This window comes from Chroicocephalus ridibundus, chromosome 1 (assembly GCF_963924245.1).
Source record: "Chroicocephalus ridibundus chromosome 1, bChrRid1.1, whole genome shotgun sequence".
NCBI classification, from domain to species: domain Eukaryota; kingdom Metazoa; phylum Chordata; class Aves; order Charadriiformes; family Laridae; genus Chroicocephalus; species Chroicocephalus ridibundus.
In genome coordinates, this window is record NC_086284.1 from 70,388,537 (window position 1) to 70,407,364 (window position 18,828).

Consider the following 18,828-nt stretch of genomic DNA (forward strand, 5'->3'; position numbering starts at 1 on the left):
ATTCATTTAATATATCTTATTATTATTTTACCACTGTTAGGAAAGGGGGGGATGTAAGGGATCCAGAGGGGGTGCTACAATAAACATATTTTGATTCATTTCAGTACAAAATTGATACTACTGGTGACAGAGAATCATCAGTAAATAAAGTGACCTTGAGACCACCAATTGTGTGAGGCATTAAAAAGAGGGAAGACATGACAAAAATGACAGAGGATTTGACTGTTTATTTTCGCCTCCCCTGCATTCCCCTGTCAAAGGATGAAGAACAGAAAAGTGTAGCATCTGTGCTAAGGAAACATCTATGAGCATTAATTAATTATAATGCTAGTCCTCTGTGTGCTGGGTGTAGTGTCACTCTCTCACAAACACTTTACTCGTTCCACTATCATCAACTCAATTATTTGAGATGCTTCTCGGCAGGTGTATATGACGCGTACTTTCAAAAGCTTCTTTGTGATGAAATATTCTCAATGGCTTAATGCATATTCCCTTATACCACAGATTGTTAAAAGCCCAGTCACATACCCTGTTCAAAAACCTCTCGGTAACGTTCACACTGACAATACAGCAAGAGCCGGTCACAATGACAAGAAAATTTGTGACTTATCTATTGAGGGCAAAAAAGACCCTCAAAAGCATACCACAGCCTAAGTGGGTTGAAGTATCTCTACAACTGCCTGAAAGGGGGTTGTAGTGAGGTGGGGGTCAGTCTCTTCTCCCAAGTAACAAGTGATAGGATGAGAGGAAACGGCCTCAAGTTATGCCAGGGAAAGTTTCAATTGGATATTGGGAAAAATTTCTTCACCGAAAGGGTTGTCAAGCATTGGAACAGGCTGCCCAGGAAAGTGGTGGAATCGCCATTCCTGGAAGTATTTATAAGATGGGTAGATGTGGTACTTAGGGACATGGTTTAGTGGTGGTTTTGGCAGCATTAGGCTGGTGGTTGGACACGATGATCTTAAAGTCCCTTACAATCTAGATGATTCCACGATTCTATGATTCTGGGAAGTCTATTCTTGCCTCATCCTCCAGCTTTAGCGTGGAGAGTGTGAGGTTGGGGTGGGAGCACTTGGAAAAGAGCAGCGCAGTGTGACTTGGAGCCTCCCCTCCTAACCTCTGTGGCTGTGGGAGAGAGCACACACTTGGCACAAGTTGGCAGGCTCTGAGACAGCACCACCGGCTTGTAGCAGCCTGTTAAATAACAGCAACCACTAAGGAGGACATTGCATCATGCTTGGGTCCTATTTTATCCTGTGTGCCAGAAAAAGCTCTCTGTGCTTCAAAGGTCTCCCACGGTTGAGGTGAGCTCTTTAGCTCTTGAAGAGCTTCCCCTGTGCCTTTGTCCTGTTGCAGCCAAACATAAGTCTTAAAGCAAGGACTCAAGAGACACCAATCACAAATAACCATATATATGTCAATCCACAACTACTGGTATTGCAAATCCATCCTTGGTACCTGGATGCAGGTGTTCTATTTGCAAAAATAAAAATACTCACCATACCTAGAGGAAAAATATATAAAAAAAAAAAAGAAAAAAAGATGCCTCCATTAGTGTTGGCACATTGGGCGTATGTTATATGTTCAGACACCAGGTCTTACAGCTGACTTCCACAAAGGCGGGTAGCACTGCATAGTACTGGGAGATGGAGCCCCCTTCATTTGTTTCACGCTCATAGCTTATTAAAATCCTACCTTTCCCCATCCACTGCTAGAGACCAATCTTCTCTCATTCTACAAAACGATGAGAAAATCGTACATGCGAAAGCTGTCTACAGATATTCAGGAAGCCCCCTGCCAAAGGTTGCTCTACTTATCCACAGCGCAATGTATATGCTTTGCAGATGTGGAATATAATTAATGGGGAATATTACCTGTCTCCATTTTTAAAGCTGTTGTTTCAAGATGATGTCACATATAGACAATACTCCCTGGATAAATTATACTCCCACAGCAGCAGGGAAGGAAGAAATTTAGGGCTATTTGCTACACAAGCCCAGGTCCCATTGCTTCATTTTGCAATAGAAATGATGTATAAGTAAGCTAGCTTGTGCTCAGACCCTTGTCTTATTTACAGTCCTTTTGTAGTCCTATTTTCATATATTATGGAGCAGTCAGTCCAAAAACATGTTGTTCTTATAGCCATGTACAATCTGTTTTTCTGCTTTGTGAATGTTTACTTTATAAGGTTGTTTGTCAGAGACAGAGGACAAATAGGAGAAGCCCATTTTATATTGCTAAAACTAAATTCAGACCCGATAAAGACATGCAAAAGTGGTGCCACAGTTCTCCCAGTCAGGTGTTTCATCCTGCCTCTGAGTTTGATCCTGTCTCCATAGAAAATAATAGCAAATTCCCATTAATCCCAGGGTTAGAGAGCAGGGCTTGGCTTCAACAGCTGAACAGCTCTCTGGTGAGTGCTGACATTTGTGACTCTCAGACCTTTCAGTAGGACGGTATGCTGTAAGAGACTTTGCTTTTTAAAGAGTTTGATGGCTTGTTTCATACCTAATAAACTTGCTGTGCAATCATAATGTTCCTGCTGCTAAGGGAGGTAGGCTATGGATGATATACATCTCCACAAATTCCCATCAGGAAGTCTTGATGCTCCATTATAATGCAGGTATATTTACAACTACTCCCACCCTGTTTGACGCTCACTAGGCTTCTCTGTTTGTATTCCAACAGGATTTATACACTTCTACATTATTTAAATCTCAGCGTGCTCCTGCATCATCTCTGGTGCCAGATACTTGGGCACATTTCCTTGGTTTTACAAATGCACCTTGGTCTTACACAGGTGCATGATTTCATTGACACCAGGATCTCCCATAGTCCCAGAACTTAGAGGCACCCTTTTCCCAAAGTCTACCTGCTGTAGTTTTACTTTGGGTTTAGAACTTTCTTCTTCTAGGACCAGGTGATAGTGGGAGCAAGAGGGCATTGCTGGAGTTGAGGAAAACAATCACTCTTTGCTTTAGCAAATACACAAAATATATAGATCTAAATGGAATAGGACTATAAACTCAAAGTTACATTTACCATACTCTTTCCTTACCACTCTGAAGCTTTATCTTTAGATCAAAGCCTTGCCTTGCCTTGCCTTCCTTTCCCTTTCCTTCTCTTCCCTTCTAGACAGTCTTTCAGTTCCTGCTTCCAGTCTTTTTTCCTCCTTCTCCTTTTTTCCTCTCCTCCTCTGGTGAAAGATCCCAACCTTAGCAACACTTTGCACTGACTTGACCTGCTCAGACTTTGGTAACAGCCTCAAATAATTGTCCAGTTATTTGAGATATAGCAGCCAGTTATTAGCCCAAGAGGATTTCCATGTAACGGAGAAACACAGATGTTCAGCAGTTCCCTCTTATTAGGTGTGTGTCACTGCTCCTTTAGCCTTCCTCTGGTGGGCAGATGGGCCAAATGTTCCAAGGGCTGCAATCTGATACAGATATGTATTCATGGTCCCTGATGAGAAACAGAATAAACTTTATATGGAGGCCCCACATTGATACCATTGTTTGTTGCAAATTTCCCAGATGTTATGATTCAAGTGTTTTCTTGATGGAGGGAAAAACCAGCACTTTCCCTGCAGCCAGAGGAACTCAAGGCTTTCCAATTATGGTCACACACTCAGTCTTATTAGCACAAAATTTAATTTGTGTTAATCAGACTGAGGTGGGTAGAGCGCGAAATTAACTTGACTTTCAATTTGCATTGCACAGTAAACCAACTTGGAATCACCGTAGAAATCTGAGCTGTGAAGGATGGATGAGATGGAAAAAAAAAAAAAAAAGAGAATAAACAGTGTTGTGTAATCATCACTGTACCAAAAGAGACACAATACTCAATTCAGTTGTTTGGAGAAATGCTTTACTTCCCTCGCAAATCAAAGGCCACATTGCCCTCAGCTGCACCCATATTTTGCCACTGAAGCTGAGAACAGAGTTTGGACCAGAATATTTCTCTTTAGCATCCCCTCTATTCTGAGAGCTATATATGCTCGGTTGACCTCGCCAACAATTTTTCAAACTGTTATTTTTGCCAGTAAATCACAATTTAATGAAAATAGAAACACATTAGTTTCAACGACATTTCCATTCTCAGTTCAAGACTCTTGTTCAAAATCCAGGGGGAAAGCGAAGCATTTACTAGAGGCAAGCCAGAAGCCACGAAGTTTCCAACTGGGATATGGGTTTCAAGTGCCTGTTCCTAGTGAGGAAGCATAAGAACGTACACCTGAAATCTTTCACATCCCAGAGAAGTACGCTGATGACTGGCTCTTCTGGAAATGTGTTTTCCCTTGAACTTATTCAAAAAGGCTTCTGTTTCACCTCAATGAAGAACAAAGTCTTGACATTTTCTTTTCCTTTTCTTCTCTTTTTTTCAAACCAGAACTCTGTTTTCCAGCCAAGGCTAACATTAATTCCCTTTTCCCTACTCTCTGCCACCTTTCCTGTGTGGCTAAAATAAATGTTTGGGAGATGGAAGCTGCCCTATACACTGGAAACACAACTGCCTCCACCTGAGCCATTTCCTTACAAACAACAGGAAAAATAAAACAATGCTCCTCAAACATTGGCCTCCAACTTTTTCAATAAGATTTTAACACTTTTCCTCACCCTTTGCCATAAACAGAGAGACTTCTGTCTGGGAGCAAACCGCAAATTTCAGAAGGGTACTGGCATCACAAGAAAGCTGCAGAAAAGTTTGGATGATAAAATGGGCAGGTTCGGACGGGAGAAGAAAGAAAGAGATAAAAAAGTCCTTTTCTTTCAACAAGAGTGTAGAAAACTGAGAAATAGTAAAGTTCACTTCTGTGCAGGAAGCCCTGGGTGAGACGGGGACTGGGGCAACTTCAGCTGGGGCAAGAGAATGAGGAAAAGGGATATGTGCTTATAGCCATGGGGACAGGTGCCCAAATGCCACCTACCTCCTGACAACAGGACAGTCCTGCTCCTGTTTATACCCAGCTATACACAGGAGCAGAATGTTCCCTGCACAAAATGGTCTTAATTATTTTTTTTCCAGGGAAAGAGTAAATTTTATCACCAAGTGGGAAACGCTGCTTACTGTTTACTATCTTAAAACTGTGAAATGTGCTGGAAAATAAAGACTTTAATTAAAGTTGTCTTTTCAATGCCTATTCCTTGCAGAAAAGTGACACCATTTCAAAACACAGCTTTTCTTGTATGCCTCTATTTACTTGCCCATTTTTCATATAATAGCTTCTATTTAACCAATTTCAACAATGTACTTAACATCTTTGCAGATGTAACTGCAACACATTCGAGCGCCTTGCAAAGTAGAATAAAGTTGTGTGCTGTCTTCTGTGTCTCCAAAAAGGTGGGGAACACAAAACCAACCAGCCTCCAAGTTGTTTTCCCAGATTAACGTCAGAAGTCCTGCCTTTATTATTTAAACAAACCAGGTAATGTTTGCACTGTAAAGTTCTGATCTGACAAAAAAAAACAAAGCAAGATAGGAACAGGTTTTGCCAACTGTTCCTATTAGCAGTGGAGGGTAAAATTTGCTGACTTGCTTTGTGACAGTAATTGGCTAAAGCCAGCGTACTTTATTTGTGTTTTTAACTATCTTAAAAAATGTATTTGCATATTCAAAGTATGACACATAGCCCTTCCGTATGCAAATAGCCATTAAACCAGTTCATACTTCTTTATTTGTCTTAAAGCATTTGGAAAGTACGCACGATGAGAACAGCTTTGCTACACCAATCTATCTGCACTCCCCTGCAGTGGAGATCGAGTTGTGGGGTTTTTTTTAGGCCACGTACAGCAGAAAGCAAGGCAGCATTTCCCAGTCCAGCTACAAAGTTACATGAAAACAGTGTACTAGCAATAACTAGCTCTGGAGCGATGAATAACCAGCAACCAAGCTACTCCTGGGAAAGCTCCCTCGCATTTTAAATCAACAAGAAAATGATGACCCATTTTCAAAGCATAAAGTAATTCCTGCCAGAAAGCTAACTTTCTTCGGTGGTTCCTAACCAGGTGAAACCAGCGTACGTGACTTCTGCACAGCCGCGATCCCACTTCAGGCTATGAATCCTGCCTTGGATTGCGCCTGATTCAAGAGACACTTCTCAGCCTGCGGGAACTTTGCATGTTGCCCTTGAAGGGCAAGTGCCTGTGTTTAGTGGCCAGGTGACACTAGGAGGGACATTTGGAGTGGAGGATGAATTTTTGAGAGCTTTTCGATCAAATGGTATAGGGGCACAATTTTTGGACCTTTCAGTTACATCCGATAAACCCTTGATCTATGAAGATGGAGGCCAGTCGTGGTGATGAGGACAGCCTGAAGGATCTTCTAGATCCCTTCAGGTACGGGGCCCCTACAACAAACCTCTCCAGGCAGGAGGTTTTGGCAAGAGGTCAGAGAAGGGGAAGCGACAGCAAAACAGGAGAGGCCTCCCCTCACCCATGTGGGTGCACAACTTGCTGCCTGGCCTGAAGTGATTAATTCTGGCCCTGCACGCTGCCCTGGTCTCTCTCCGCACAGGTCAGGCTGCCTCTGAGCCGGCACGTGCTGCGGCGGGCAGGCTGGGCAGAAAGGGCATCATCCGCCTGCCAGGCTTTCAGGCAGTGAATATCTACTTGCCTCCCTGCTGATAACACCATCCTCACAAATACGCATTACTTCTTTGGAAGGAAGTACCCCACTGTACATTGAGAACACTGTCGTTCCCAAACCAATTTTTTCTCTCCATTCTCCTCTCTTGATGATTCAGCAGACGTAGCACTTTTTTTTTTTCTTCGAAAACCTGCTACATAAAACCATGTTCATTTCAGTTAACCTTTTCAACCAAAGAGCCAGCCCACTGCAACTCATCAATAATGCCTCCATAAATCAGAACCGCACAGAGTGCAAGCAGAGATTAATTCTAAGTAATTCTGTGTATAAAATTTGGTCCGAAACTCATCTATCTCTAGACATTTATTTACATATACAGAATATCCAGGTTTTGAATTCCAGAGAAATTTTGCACTGAGTGATTTTTAATAAAAATTGCCTAAAGGCTGCAAATTACTTCAGTATCCTCAGCTTCCATTGAAAGGAAGTTGACAAGGAGTCAAGGCACACAGCATCCAATGAGCGCTACTAATAGAAATAAACAGCAGGCAGGGAAATGGACAGCAACTTCCAGAGCTTCAGCAGAAAAGTGGATGAGATCATTGTTGGAGTTCATCAAAGCAGCCAGCCTTTAGGAACATTTTACTGCCCACGTCCTTAGGATGCTACAGTTTTTTGCTTGTGAAGGTTTTGCAGTGATCTCGTTAATGTGAAGGACAGAGATTTACAATGTTTGTGGCTTTAACTGTGTGATTCTGCCTATAATTTTCGTGCTGTGCCACGAAAACACTGGCTGGAGGTTTTCAACTGAGGTCGGTGGGAAGGAGCATCAGAGGGGACAGAAGGGAGCTCCGTGCTCTGCTGGATGGGTGAGTCCCCACCCTGTTACTCACTTGCCTTACAGATGCAGATGAAGTTTAGTTTTTTGAAGCTTGCGGATGACTCCTGCAGTAATGTGACAATTGGCAGAAAAATCCAAGCTGAAGATACCTCGGGCACCTTTGTATTTGCATTTTAGCTCTTTGCTGTTTCTTATGAATCTGGCTCCTTGACGAGGAGGTCACCGAGGGGACTTGCATGTGGAAGGGAGTAAATGGATAGGTGACCCTGGTGTGGTTGGAAGTCCATGCTGTGGACATAGAAGTCCGTGCTTCCTTCCTAAGGCAAATATGAGGGAGAGAAAAGCAAAGAATAGTCTGTGAGTCTGCTTATTGGCTTCCATATCTCAGCCAGCACTGAAGGACAAGAATTATTTATTAATACATGTCAGGTCAGCAGTAAGTTAGCACTTTCCCTCAAGAGCAAAGAAAACTAGAAAGAAACTGTGTCCCTCATATCTTTGAGTCCCAGGGCTGCTTCAGAGATGGTGCAGCTTGGTGGCAGGCTCCGAATTCACACCCGTTGCATCACCTGGTGCACCTCGCCGAGATGCAACAAACACTGGCCTGCAACTGGGCTGGCTCTCCAGACACACGTGCAACAGGATGCACATTTCTCTCAGAGATTATTGATGCCATGCTAGCAAACACCCTCCCCTTCTTTTTTTCCCCAGCAAACAAAAGGAGCTCTTAGAAACACCTTGTACACACACCAGCACCCATCAGCCGGGATGCCACAAGCCCCATGAGCCCAGCCAAACGTAGGTACGCACCTGGAATAAAACCTCCTCACCACTCAGTCAGGGAGGATTTCATCAGGATGTTTCTGAAGGGCAAAGAAACAGTTTGCTTTGGAGAGGAGGCACTTCTACCAATCACCTGCCATGAGACGATACGAGCAAAGGAAACCAGGCCACACTCTCTCCTAAGGGAGAGTTGTTAATTGAGCTCTGTAGGCTCCGATCCTAAATTCATGTCTGCATCTGAACAGCTACAACAGTGAAATGCATCCGAGGTGCGCAGAAGCCAACAACAGTAACTCCAGCTTGTTAAAAACCTGCTTGATGATTAGAAACAAAAGGCAGGCCAGCACTAACGAGAGACACGGCATGTGACGACTGCAGGTCCCGCTGGGTGCAGCAGGACGGGAATGCCCGGCCAGAGGAGCCTCACCCAGAGGCAGCGCTGCTGAAGAGCCAGGAGATCCACCGCCTCCCGAGGTGCTGCAGGGAACAGGCACGCTCCTTCCTTCCCTGACCCAAACAGGGATGCCATGCACCCCCCAACTGTCTGAGGGTTTGCAGAAAGAGAGCAGTAACCCACCTAATACATCCCCTCAGGGATTAATGGCAGAAAACTATTTTAGGGAATCACGAGAAGTGGGAGATGGGCGATCTGCGGGTACCCGGGGCTTGCTCATTAATGTAACCTTAAGAGCACCTCTTTTGTTCAAAACCAGAATAGTTCTGGAATAAAATCGCAATAACTTGGGTGAAACTCAGCTTCAGTACAGTCAATGGAAAAATTCCCTTTTACATCAGTGGAGCCATATTAGCCAAGGATATATTTTGAAAAGGTTGAGTGAGTTTGTGCTTTAAGGATCTTTGTGTACTGTACCCTGCCAGTTTAAATGATGACTACAAAGATCTGTTATAAAACTTTTTCCAGGAGAGGGAAAAGCTTTCTCAATGTCACAGTTTTTAATATACTGTGACTCTTGCTTATAGTAAATTAGGTTATTTATCCCCTTTATTTATATGCACTGCTCTAACACTGTAACAAAACAAAGTGATAGATGCACCTATACCACCAGTCAAACTCAATAACAAAGCAACAGCAACTGCGTGTAACTTTACCCTATTGTTATCAATTTATATAAAAGACAAATTCTTCAAGCTGTGAACGTGTGAAAGTAAATTCTTTACCATTCTGGACTTGCCTGCAATTACTTTGTCCTCTGATCTCAACCCCTTCCCCAGGCTGCTCTGACATCACGGGGCCCTGACGCTGATCTCACTGGCCTTATCCCAATTCACTTTCCTGCTGTCCAGGGATGCTTTTCTTTATTAAACTGCTAAAATTGAAGACAGAATCAGGCCAATGGTCAGAAATGCAGGATGCAGAGCTCTTCCGTTTTGGAGTTCAGAGTCCAAGCCAAAAGCAAAATGTCAAAGGCAGAAGCAAACCTTATTGGATTGCAGACTAACCCCACCTGCCTTCTGCAGATAAATTTTACATTTAGATGTGTAGGGAAGACTCCGACTGCAGTTAATAAAAATTGTGCTCAACCAGCGTTATTTGTCACCAATCCAACCACCCATTCTGGAAGTCTTTTGCTGAAAGAGAGGGAAGTCTTCAGTTGATAAGCTCTCCTGATACTGTGTTTAACCAGTCTCAGATTCCCATATAGAATATCTTAATGCAGCCGGCTTCCCTGTAATATTCACTTAATTTATGCTATTCATTTACATTCTATTCCAAATTGAAATTCTATTTCACTGGTATATTAAAAATGAGCCTACCAAAGAAGAGCACGTTTTAAAATAGTAACAGATGGAAAAGCCTGTAGAGGTCTACAAATTTAGATTCCTACTTTAAAATTAATTAAATAAATAAAAAAATCGAGTAAGCAGTATCTACCTTTTACTTTGTTTCTTAAAACACGTGCTTACGGTTTATTGTATGAGCCAGCACATCATTTTACAGACAGATGCAGCAAGCCTCGGAAAAAAAAAAATTACTGGGAAAATATCCATCCCTTAATTAATGTTTATAAATGTATGTATTAGAATGAATGCTATAAAGGGCTACCCCTCCAGCAGCAGCGTGCCCATAGAACTAATCTGTGGATGTATCTACATCACGGTCCCCTTCAATAGCATTATTGTTGCCTTTTTCACATGTACATAAGACTACCCATCTGCATCACATCGTGTCACATTGATAAATGAGGATTTTTATATTTTTGAAGAAACTAGCTCTAGGTTTGAATTTTTTTTTTTCACAATGTCCTAGGCTGAGGGGAAAAAATTAATTGCTTTGCAATTAATGAAACTTCTCAGTTAAATGGAATAAGTAAGCGGATGAACTTCTCTGGGGTTTACAATCATGATTTGCTTTTGGCATGTAGGGCTATTTGAACAATCGTATTTATTTTTTTTAAACTGTTAACCTGTTCTTGATTGTGTTTTGTGTTTCATGTCCTTGTGATGTTACCTCTTAATTTAGCAAATTGCATCTTTTTTTACTTTAGTGGTGTTTTGATTTCGACACTTGTCTCATAGCTTTGAAGGCGTGCCTTTTGCAGGCACGGTGTTCCCATCATCTTGCACCTCACAAACACGGGCACAAAGAAGCTCCAGCCTCGGATGCATTTACACAGACGCTTAACTTGGAGCAGAGATTCAGCACAACAAAGGTTATCTATCATTGTACTGATTAATTGTAAGCGAAGACCCACTTGGACTATTTGCAAAGTAAACTACTATTCAAATCTGAACAAAGACAGTTAAAACACGCTTGAAGGTATTTTTAGCTCTTCAGCAAGCTGAGGAAGGATAGCGACGATTGCACTGCAAACATCGCCCTTTCTCTGCGCCGCTGGCACGACACTGCAAGTACGACAGGGGCGACCGGTGTCGCCCGGGTCCGGCGGCGTGGGGGGGAGGTCACCCCCCCCACGCCCCCCATTTACTGTAGTTCCTTCGGCATCCGTTTGATCTCTCTCTTCCTTTGTGCTGGCTGATCCAACAGCCCCGTACCGCCTTGTTTTCCTACCCGCTTTATGAGCGAGTTAATGCCTTTCTTTCTCAGGAGACCTTTAAGCTTAAAATATTTCCTTAATTAACGCAGCCTAATCTTAAAGAGCCAAAGACTTGGCTGCGGCGCTTCCACGCCGCGTGGGTGCCAGACTCCCACCACCCCGGCTCACGGGGGCGGGCTGGGTAAAGGACCCTGCCTTCAACTTTCCGGAGACCTCTCTTGCCCGGGGGTTCCGGTGCCGCAGCCCGGCCGCCCCCGACCGTGCCGGAGCCCACCCCCCCCCCACCGCGCCGAGGCCCTTTCCGCGCTCGCCAAGGCCGGGGGAGGCGAGGGGAGAAGCCGCTGGCCCGGCCCCCGCCTGCCCGCCCACACCCCCCCTTCCCCTTCCCTCCCGCTTTGAACTTCTCCGGCAGAGACCCCCGTAAGGCGCAGCATCCACCCCATCCCCCTGCATCCATCCATCCACCCCCGCTGCCTCCGGCCCCACGCACTCCCCACCACCACCACCACCCCACGCGGGGAAGATGCAGCGCTACCCCCAGCCTCCCCCCGCCCACGCCGGGGAAGGTGCGGGGCTGGCCCCCTCCCGCCGCAAGCCCCCGCCCCCCTCCCTCCGGGGCCGCCCCGCCCGCCCGCCGCTGCCCTTCCCCGAACAATGAGCCGGGACAGCGCGGCACGGCCCCGGGGCAGCCCCGCCATGTCCGCGGCCCTAGGCAGGCGGACCCCCCCCCCTCACCCCCCACCCCCCGGCAGCCAGCGCAGCCTCCCGCCCCGCCGCCCTAGCGCCCGGCTCCGCCCGGCGAGGTAACGGGGGGCGTCACCCCCGCCCCACGACTCCCCTCCATCACCGGGGCGGGGCGGTGGGGGCTCGGCCGGCTGCCGGCAGGGGCGGGTGGGGGGGTGGCTCTTGAGGGGGGTGGGTGGGCAGCGGTCGGGGAGGGGCGGTGGGCGGTGCCGCGCCGCTGCCCGTGTCACCTCCCGGCGCTGGTGCCGCTGCGATCCGGCGGGAGTGGGGGTGCCGCCTGCTCCCCCCCCCCCCCCGTCTGTCCGTCCGTCCTTCCCCCCACCCCCCCCTCCCCCCCCACCCCACTCCGGTGGCGGCCGCCCCCCAGCGCTTTGTGCGAGCGGCGGCCACCAGCATGCGGGGGGAGAGGCCACTCGTGGGAAGCGGCGAGGCAGAGCCCCCGCGCCGCCCCGGCTGCTGCACCTCCAGGGGCCGGCGCCCCAGAGAGCCCTGAGAGCCCCGCCGGTAGGTAGGGGCACCCCACCCCGCCCCTCGGGCGGAAAGCACTTTGTTTTGGGGTGGTGTTTTTTTTTTTTTTTGGGGGGGGGTGGGTGGGCGGTGAGGGGGAGGGTTCTACTGTGCAGCGTTTGCTGGAAGGAAAATCCTATAGGTGAAGCCATATGGATTCCCGGTGGCGGGGCTTAGTGGCTTCTCGGCTGCCCAGTTTTCAGGCGGGGAGCGCGCAGGGTGTGTTTTTAGCAGGGTTCGCCGGCTCAAGGGAGCTTGAATAGATGTGTCTAGGGAAGCAGTGCTTTCCAGGAATTTAAATGAGACCCTTTATTTTTTGGGGGGGTGTGGGGGTGCTTTTCGAGTCTGTTATTCTATTAGTTCTGTATTTGCTTTTGCAGATTGCGCTTATAAATAGTTAGGCAGTCGTGTTAGCATATAAAAATCGATATTCTCAAAGGGAAGAAAAGGTCTCTGCGAATTTACCTCTAATAAGCAGTGTAGATCACTTTTGTCGTCTGCTTATATATTTTATTGGGAACATTATCATCTCTAATGCTCAACTACAGTTCGTAGTGTATTCTGTCATGGTAATGTGTTTCAGTTTTCACTAGAAAAAAATTTGATGAGGTTACGCGTTGAAGTAATTTAGTTGATAACTGTTGGAGTAGGATTTAGTCATCTCATTTCTTCATGTGGAGAGAAATGTTAAGTGATAGGTAGGAGGCAGCAGCAAACCTCAAGGTTAAGGTTTTTGCTCGGTTTTCAATCTGATTTTGCTTTTTCAGTCTTGCAAACTTTCTGAACTTTAACCCTTTGCAATGAAACTTTCCAGGCGTGGTGTCTGCATCCAGGTAATTTTGATACATATATATGTATATATCTTTGTTTGGAAAACTCATGCAAAAATAATTCAGCTGGGTTTGATAGCGTGGGACTTTGGGATATGGGGAAAGAATTACTACGTTTTTTCCATTTAAAGTTGAAGCTTTTGCATTTTTTTTTTTTAACAGGGGTTTTTATTTTAAACTTGAAGTAAAGTTTAGAGTTATTTTTCCTTCATATATGCTCTTTCCGATAAAAGTACTGTTTGACTGGAAATCCTGTGGTGGTTACCCACTGAGTTTGTGTGTGTCTTGCTAAGACCAAAAGCTGCGCTGTTGGGAAAAGATGTGCTGTTTGTTGCTGCATGTGATAAAGGGTCTGGAGGTGGGGTCCTGCCTGTGTGTTCAAACCCAAGGGTATTCGCCACCAATTCTGCAGCTGACAACAGAGGGGGTTCTTGGCAGACACCTCTGCTGAAGCAGGCAGGGCTCCACTTAACCATTTGCTGTGAAAATGCTGGCTTTGAGATCTTGTAAGTGAAGACTTTGAACTATTCGTAGGCAGAAGCCTTCTGTTGATGGCGTTTAGGACCTTCATAACTCCTGGTGTGGCAGTCGGAGAAACTCTTTTTCTTCTACAGTTTATCTGGGCAGAGGACAGGATTTCCCAGCATTGTCCACGCTGCACATTCAGAGCTGGAGAATGTATACAAAATGTTAGAGATTTGCTGCAAAGTTGCAGACCTCTACATCTATGTTTTGGGATGTGTTTTCTAACTGAGGAAAGGAAAAGGCCAAACAATAGAGAAAGTGTTATAAAAACTTTATAAAAAGGAACTTAAAAGGATGTTAGGATTGTATATGTAAATGTCCCAGTGAAAAGACATTATGGATAAAGTTATACGTTCACCTTATCTCAGTCCTTCTTTGAAATCTGCAAAATGATTGTTATATGCCCTCTTCGATCAAACGTAGAGTTGTGCGTAAATAAAATGTGGAGATATCCTTTCCTGATTTAAAATTAAGAAAGCAAAAGAGAAAATAGTTATAAACCTACAGAATTTGGTATTTTGTTTTTCCATTTTCGTAACAATGAAATGAGATAAAACAGCATCCTGTTGGTAGCATCCTAATGATTGCATTGCGAATTGATGCTGTGTATGTTAGCTACTGCATTTACTAGTGGAGCATGCTGGATTTTACAGAAGTTGTTGGAATGCTACTGGTCCAGCAGAAATTGTATGCAAATCTCTCTGCAGTAATTTTCAGATTGTGTTTTGGGAACTTCTCTGTATTTGCTAAGCAATTGGCTGGCAGTCTACAGAGAAGTATTGGGCATATGGTGTTGGCTCATTTTCCATGTATTTAGCTACTAATGGCATTACAAGAAGCCAAAATATATTAAATACCTCTCTAATATTAATTATCTTGATAAGAAATTGCCGCAAACACTATTAAAATTGCAGATGTATACAAACGCTGCGTGATCGGTGTGAAAGCAAATCCAGGGAACGGGGTCAGTGGGAAATGTGTTGATCTGCGAAGATCTGTCGAGATGCTGTTGCTGCTACAAAAAGACCGGGCGCCCCTGTGACACCGTAACTTTGGAACAAAGGCCTAAGGACTTGATTCAAGGAATGGAAAATCTGGCTTTGCTGCTGCTTTCATAGTGCAGAAATCATTTTTGTCAAGTAAGGCTGTTGGCTTCCTCAGAGTAAAGGTTTACAACCCTTAAATAGCTCTTCCTGACACTAAGCAGTATCCCTTTCACGCGTTTGAAGTGTGTTAGAAAGGCTGGCGGGTAACATTGGTATGGATGAATGAAAAAGAAAGAAATTTACAACATCAGATACCTTTCTTGAAATTATTTCCCTTGTTGTTAGTTATTACCAAGCATGAGACTGCCACACTTGAATATAATTAATGTAGTAAATGGTTTGTTAGACACCATCTGAACTTTTGTCTTGTTTAATTGTAGAAGCTTAGTGCCGTGGTCTGTGGACAATATTTGGCCCAAATAATTGCTTTCAGACTTTTATCTGACCATGGTTATATTTGGAGCAGCTGCATGCATGGCTTTTTCTTGAACTTTGCACTTTTTAGGCTCTCATTTGCAGTCATGCCACTACATTTCCAATTTGCATAACTAAAAGCAGTTGCGTTCTGATTTTGCTGGTGGTAACTCAGAGCAATTGCTCTGCATGCCGTCATATGGTAATATGTTTTGATCTTCCTTTACACTCTATCATTCATATTTAGGTATCCACCAACCTTCCCACAAATGGGAAAGTTGCAATTTTTTTTTTTCCTCAAAGTTTGTAAACGGTTACTGAAGTTAAGAGTATTTCTTCCAGTGAAATTGTGTGTCTTTAAAATTATTTTAAGAATGCAAAAGTAGTGGCATGGGATGAAATCTGCGCCACAAAGAACTTACAGTAAAGGGTTCATATACAGCAACCCCTGCTCCATGCGCTTAATTATATATATTAAATCCATAATAAATAGAATTTATTAGAACTCGTGGTGTCATATTTAGGGTACAAGATCATATGAAAAGCTGACTACAACTACCATATTATACCTGAGAATAATATAAAACCCCCTGATATTTGTTATGGGTCTTACAAGCATTTTGTGGTTTAGATCCAGTCTTTTGTATGGTGCAACCATAGAAAACTGATTTTCTTCATCAGTAACACTCTGAGAAAAGTAATTTTGAAAAGAAATTCAGATTTATTTTTATTTGGCCTGAAAATTTTACACAGACTAGAAACAGTGCTTCGATACTTTGCCCTGAGGCAAAGCATGCCAGAATTGTTAAGTTTGCTGTATACGTTTTTCAAAGATTGGCTACTTGCAGGAGGATAAACGTCTGGAGAGTTAAATGTCAGGGAGCTGTTGCTAGTGTTCTTGACGAGGGTCCTTGACCTTGGGAACTTGCTCCTGACAGATGCTCTGACAGAGCCTATTGGTCTACAGGCCTTTGAAGCCCTCTTTGATGCCAGTCACTTTGGAGAGGCCACATCTTCCATGCTGCCAAAGATGGCCAGAGGTTTGGTGGAAGCTGGGGAAGTGGAGCAGAGCTGGGCTCTGGGATGCCATGGCCTGGATTGCTGTTCTGTTTCATGGGAGATGCGACCATTGGAGATCCGACTGGTTGTGTGTGTGGAACTGTGTGGACTGTTTGTGTGTGGACTGTGCTTTCTGGAAGGTTGCACATCAGAAATCTAAATGGAAATGAAAAGTAAGTGTTATTCATTGCATAGCTCTGCATTTGTCATCGGTGTAGTATTCACCACAGGTTTTGTATAATCCACTGTTTATTGTATTAAATTGTATAACTACTAACCAAGATTAGGGCAGTTTATAGCTAGGGTTGTGAGGGAACTGCAGCTGCTCTCTGGGGACTGAACGTAAAATCATATGAATCAAATGGCTGTTAACTGTGGAAAGTTAAGTTTCTTCTTCCCTTGTGATACGTATCTGTCTGGGTGGAAGATACGTGGCCCACCACATGTAGAAGACTTAGTGAGATGGGGTGATTTGTTCTGCAACTTTGTGAATTCATTACGTCATTGATGGAGCCAAAGGTCTGGAGGATGTGAAATTTGGTGAGGGATCTTGATAGGATCCTTAGTTTAAAGTAGCTCTGCTATGCTAAGGTCTGTATTTAATTTTGGTAATGGACTGGCCTTTCAGTCCATCACTGGAAGAACTACTTTTGGTCTGGTCACTGTCCTGTCTGTCCCTCAGCAAAGGCTCTCATCCTCTCTGTGAAATACCAAGTCTCTTCTACCCACGATGTTCTGTTTGAGGGACAGGGACCCAAGTAAACACCTTTTGCATATAAAAATGTCATGACGTGCTCTACAATCGTGGTCCGAAATGCCCTTGCTTTTCAGGTATTTGGATAACCACGTAGTGCAGAATTTAACATTGTTTTCTGAGGTTGGTTCCCAGATAGGAAGATGCTAGTTTGGAGCACTCTTTCAACACAATGCATTGCAAATCTGAAAAAAAAAATATTGTAGGTATTTTTTAATTCTGCACACAGAGGAGGAGGTGTTTGGCTCTGGCCTGGCAATGGGGTATGGGGCCGTTCACCCTTCCGCTGTGGTGGGGAAGGGAGGTCAGTAACAAATGAAAGCTGTTGCCATCTGATGGCTGTTTAGTCACCTGTGAAATGCGGTTTCTAATAGATAGGTTTCCACATCATAAGAGCGGCCACTGCAATTAGATGTGCAGAGCCAGCCCGCCCCCTTGTCCAAAGGCTCCTTGGAGTGGCTTACAAGCGCGTCACGCCTCAGCTCAGCATCAAACCCATCCCGCCAGCTAAGTGTTTCCAAACACCGCGTCGGGGACGCACGATTGCTAATCGTCCTCTGCCTGCTGGTGGAGAAAGAGCGGGTTTTATTGTCGGAGCTGTTGGCCCGTCTCTCCTGGAAAGGCTCAATCCGTAAAAGCAGCAAAAAAAGTAGAGCGCACAGCAGCATCCGTGAGGTCCTGGCTCCGTCTGAATAAGTTGCTCGCAAAATATTCAAAGGCTTCCCTGGGTTTAGGATTCCATCCTGGGGATGCTTTATAGAGGGCACACTGTATCTCCCAGTGACACTAATCATGTCCAGACTTGATAGTAGTTACTGACAAATTGGCTGAGAAGTCGGTGATTAATTTTAACAAATGAGTTTTCTTTGAATGCAAGGTCACGCATGCCAATTATAACAGTATGCCTATGATAAAATTAGGGATTTTTTTTTTTCTTTAAGCTTCAAATCTGCTGGTCAGTGTGTGTGTGTGTGTGTGTGTGTGTTGTGGGAAGTGTTCTTTCGTCCCCCAAATACCCTGAATACCAAAGAAATGTTCAAAAGTGGTTGCAAAACACTTCTTCTAGTGGTTAAGGAGTATTTAATGTATTATATCATACAGTCTGGAAGGCCTCTAGTGTCTTCAGTGAAGTACAGGCCTGATACCTAGGCCTGTAAAAATCAGGGAATGGTCTTGCGCTGCCTTTAAGTAGGCTTTGGCTGTAGACCCCTGCGAGCCCTCGTTTGTATTCCAGCTGCAGGCTCCTTTTCAACAGGAGACAATAAACTTGGGTGGTAGGAAACAAAGCTCTTAGCAAACATACGTGAGTTGGGTCATATTGTGATGTATCAAAGAAGGTGGTTTTAAAACAAAGCGCACTTGGGCTAAATATATCATGAGGCGTTGTAGAGGAAGCATTAAGAGTGCGAGGAGCGCAGGAGTTTTTTGAAGAAAGCAATGTACACTATGTGATTTTTTATTATTTTTTTTTCCTGAAGATTGTGATGCTAGCGTAAAAATTGCATTATCGCTGATAGGCAAGAAGCGTTATTTCTTAAGAACACAAACGCAGTTTATAGGAAAATCAAGCAGAGACGTGTTTTTAGACATTTAACTTGGATATAGTCGTGCAGATGGATGCAAGGCCGTGATCTAACTACCTTGACTCCACGTACAGACCTTTTTTTTTATTAGCACAGCTGAAGGGCACAGAATATCAAGGGTGGTTTTACACTGATGAGTT

The 18,828-nt window shown here is 44.4% G+C and overlaps 1 protein-coding gene across 2 annotated transcripts in view; it reads left to right on the forward strand.

The window, feature by feature from the left end:
- Positions 1-18,828, forward strand: part of ST6GAL2 (ST6 beta-galactoside alpha-2,6-sialyltransferase 2) — a 185,943-nt gene that overhangs the window by 119,706 nt on the left and 47,409 nt on the right. The window contains exon 1 of one of the 2 annotated variants that reach the window (XM_063338728.1): positions 12,365-12,474. The exons of the other annotated variant lie outside the window; for it this stretch is intronic. The gene's annotated coding sequence lies outside the window, so the exon portion shown is untranslated. Of the gene's footprint in view, positions 1-12,364; positions 12,475-18,828 lie in introns of those variants that run through there. 2 annotated transcript variants of the gene reach the window in all.